Raw genomic sequence first — 4,406 nt, 5'->3', positions numbered from 1 at the left:
ATAGCTAGAGTCACAGAATCCATGCTGGAAGGGTACTAAGGGGCTAACTAGTTCTGTCCCCTTATTCGATAGATGAGGAAAATGAGACCCAGAGAAGTTAAATGACTTGCCAAAAGTCATATATACATAAGTAGTTGAGCAGGATATAAACCCAGATCCTCTACTTTCAAATGCCAACTTCTTATACACTATAATGCTTTCATTATTTATTTTCTAGAAGTGAAATAATATAAAATTTATAGGGTATTCTTTTATCTCCCCCAATAAGTGGAGACTGTTGAAGGGACCAATTGTAAATACAAAAAAATATTTATCTAGTGCCTTCTATATTCTAAACTCTTTGAATGGTCCTGAAGGAAAGACAAAAATTTAAGAAAACAAGTTCTGCTGTCATGGACTTTAAAAATGCTTACAAATGAAATCTTTCCACCCATAATTCACTATGTCTATATGACAAAATAGTCATATTGCAATCTATCACTCAATCAGCTAATCAATTACCAGAATAATATGAACCAAGTGATTTCAGTGGGGAAAAAATGACTATAACATTTAACTTGGCACCCATATATAGGTACTGTCATTTTATATTTAGCATATGTGAATACAAAAAAATTACTTATTTTGCCATTGTGGAGAAATCCAGTGGTTTCTTGTACCTACACAGATCACAATTCATTTATAACAATAAATAAAACCTAGTGAACTTCCTGAGGCAGTAGCTGCTCAGTGACTTGCCCTGAAATACACAGTCAGTAACTTCATGAGGTGATAGGCCTTCCTATATATTTGTCAGAGTTTTAAAAACTTTTAACATAGTTCCCCCCCAAAAAAAATCAACAACTGAATTTGGAGTCAAAAAAACCTTGATTTGAATGCTCTCTCTATGACCTTGGGTAAGGCACTTAACCTCTTAAATTTCTTCATCGCTAAAACAATGGTTGGACTGAATGCTCTATTCTAAAGTGTATCATCTGCTTCTTTAATAACAAGTCAAGTTGGGGCCGCTAGGTGGCGCAGTAGATAAAGCACCGGCCCTGGAGTCAGGAGTACCTGGGTTCAAATCCGGTCTCAGACACTTATTACCTAGCTGTGTGGCCTTGGGCAAGCCACTTAACCCCATTTGCCTTGGCAAAATCTAAAAAAAAAATTACCTAGGAATAATAAGTCAAGTGTGTATATGCCTATCCTCACCCCCCCATATATAATATACACTTTCTCAATTAACTTCTTTTTTATAGCAAAAATGGTATAGTTGCTTCTTTTCCTCTCCTAGAAGAAGAGCCTAGTAAATTATTAGGGACACAATAGGCATGTTTGAGCAATATGTCACAAAATCACTTAATCTTAGAATTGATATAAATGATCATACAGACTTTTTAAATAACACTAAAGAAGAATAACCCTAACTCCTGAAGCAGTACACTCACCCCACTTTTGGACAGCTATAATTGTTAGCAAGTAGTTTTATTTTGTTTTTGTTTTCTCCTAACATCAAGCCTGAATGTATCCTATGATAGGAACTCTTGACCAATTAACCCTTAGCCTCCAAGCTCTGTGACTTTGTGACACTATATTAATGTCCCTTTTGACTATAAGAGGTCCTTAGCTTATCAAGTTGATTCAATTTGATCATTTTTAGAACATCTGAAGAACTTGTGGTAATTTTGAAAGTTGATGACTTTTCCCAAAAATATTTCTAAAAATGCCCATTTCCTATTCCCCCCTCCACTGTATATAATTATCCACTTTGGGTAGCCCTTGGGACTGAGGCAGAATCAGACCAATAGTATGTCAAAGGACCAGCTGTTCAATGTTCCAATTTTTCCATCCTGTGATGAGTAGCATCTATTTTTCTGTTGTTGTTGTGAGTTTCTCAGTTAATAAGGCCAATCAACAGAGAATATTTTTTCATATTTGTTGATGGTTTTTTAAAAAAGCAAAAAACTGGAGTCCTAATTAGCATAAAGGGAATTGAAGATCTTTTCCTATGTGGAATACTTATTACCAAGGTTAAGGGAAAGTATGCTTAACATTTAATTGGTTTATAGCCTTATGAAGCTTGTCTTCAAGGTTATAAAATCTTATTCATGAACACAAAACTAAATGGAAACAGCTGTTTTATAGCTATGAGGGCTGAATTTCCTACTTTAACAAGACTAGCTTCTTTGCCATAATGGATAGAGTATCAACCTGAGATTTGCCTCAGTCACATCAAAGCAAATATCTTAACCTTTCTGAGACTCAATTTCTTCAACTGTGAAGTCAGGAGCTTGGATGAATGACCTCTATGGTTCATTAAATTACTGAATCTTATGGTCCTAATTTTGATTTTAAAAAGTTCTTTTGAGTAATAGAATATATATAGCTGACTTTGTCTTCAGTATAAATGTATTAACTGAAAATTTGGAATGTTTTTGTTGTCCTAAGTACCTCCTCATCCTTAGCCAAGTTGCCATTGAGTCAGTTTATGTTAAGCAGAATGGGAGACAGGAAATATGTCTGACTCTGTCACAATTCATATTTTGCCTTTGAGGAAGATACTAAAAGTCTTGATGTCTTGGTTGACTCACAGGAAAATTGTGAAATGAGTAAATAACTTTAGGTTAAAAAAACAGTTTAATTGACTAAATCTTGTATAAACTTGCTGTGGTAATTCAAAAGGAGGGAAAATGTCCTGTCTATGGAACATGTAATAAGTAGATCTGCATCTCTGGGTTTGCTTGGAAGATTAAGGAGGTATGGTATCCAGCATGACATTTGCAAAAACACAGGAGTTAAAGAAGGAGCTGGGCTAGGTAATATAAGTTTGGAACATGAACCTCAACTGCTTTCTCTGTTTTGTGTTTCTTTCCTAAGAGTGACTGAAGGGTAATCTGGGGGTGGGAGGTGGGGGAGGGTGGGTGAGAGGGGATAGGAATGACATCTTAGAAGCCATTTTATGAGTACAAGAAATTAGAGCTCCTGGAACCCTCAGTGGGAGTTCACTGGTAGGAGAGTTTCCTTATAAGACAAGAAGACACCAGCAGAAGTCACTCAACTCTTGACCTAGTTTGGCATACTACATGGACATGGAGAGAATTATTTTGGTAGAGTCAAGTCAAGGTGAAATGGAAAAGGCTGATTCAAAAGTTCCACAAATTACTGCAAGTTTTGAGTCTTGATCTCATGGAAAAATATAATAATATTGCAACTTCTTTAAATTTTTCATCCAGTGTGTATATAAGAATCTTTTCTTCAACTTTTATAGATGTACATGTGTATAGATGATTTATCTTTTTCTTTCTAAGACCTTTATTTTTTGAAGTCCCTAGACAGGATCTCAAACCTAAGCTATAAGTGATTACCAACCTCATCACTACTACAACTAATTCTGGGAGAAAGGCCTAAAGAGACAGACAATGAGGCAAAAAACCTGATCTTTCACTTTGGAAACATAGCTCAATGAGGTTTGAACCTGGTCTGTGCATATCTGAAACCAGAGGAAGATGGTCCTTCTAGTGGTGAGGGATTGGTAAACATCCTAGCTCATTGAATTCAGTAGTATTTTTGTTGTTTGTTGTTGTTTTTATTGTTATAACATGATGAGCAACAAAGAAGTATTTCTTCTCACAACAGGAGAATTCTATGGAAGATCAAGAAATCACAAGATTATCTGAGAAATGTAAAAAGTTAGACCAGAAAGGTATAACAGATTGATAGCAAGCAAAAAGGGAAAATAATAGAAGCTTTAAACAATAGACTTTTTTACATTTGCAAAAAATGTATAATTTTATTTAATCAGTTTTCATATTCTAGATACTTGAGGGATACAGCATCACTTGGATACTGTGTCCAATGGCCTCAGCAGGAAGATTACTTTTGAATTTGGCTCGAACCATTCCACTATTTCCATAAGCTCAAGTAACTTCCCCAGATAACTCTTGTTCTGTTGGGTTTCCCACCAGGAGTCACTGTGTTGTTTTTGGCTTTGTATAGATAAGCACATCTCTTGCCCAAATAGAATTCAGTTTCATCCTGGGCATAGACTCCTTCAATTTTCAGAAGAGCTGTGTGTTCTCTCTGGTTTCGTAGGCCTCTCTTGTAGCCAGCAAAAATGGCCTTGGACCACAGCCTTCCAGACATTTTGCTGTTGTAAAAGTCCTGTTTCCAGCAGGCCTTTCCAGCTCTAAGATGGAGGAAAGAGCTAAACAATAGACTTTTTTTTAGAATTTTTAAGAAAATTCTAAATTTGCTTATTAAAAAAATAGTGACAAATAGAAAAAGAAGTGATTATAAAGATCCAACATAGTTTAATAAAACAACAAAACAACAAAAATCTTTGCATGCCAGCTAATTGTATTTTCTTTTAGAAAAGTAATTCATAAATTATTTCATACTATTCTTATGGAAAATATGAAAAGATG

General features: G+C 35.2%; 1 pseudogene; it reads right to left on the bottom strand.

Moving 5' to 3' along the window:
* Positions 1–3,794: 3,794 nt before the first annotated feature.
* Positions 3,795–4,161, bottom strand: LOC141520968 (large ribosomal subunit protein eL33 pseudogene; annotated as a pseudogene).
* Positions 4,162–4,406: the final 245 nt, after the last annotated feature.

Source organism: Macrotis lagotis, chromosome 1, assembly GCF_037893015.1.
Source record: "Macrotis lagotis isolate mMagLag1 chromosome 1, bilby.v1.9.chrom.fasta, whole genome shotgun sequence".
NCBI lineage: Eukaryota > Metazoa > Chordata > Mammalia > Peramelemorphia > Peramelidae > Macrotis > Macrotis lagotis.
Note: the sequence above shows the minus strand (reverse complement) of the source record. Positions and strands in the feature narration are given on the sequence as shown.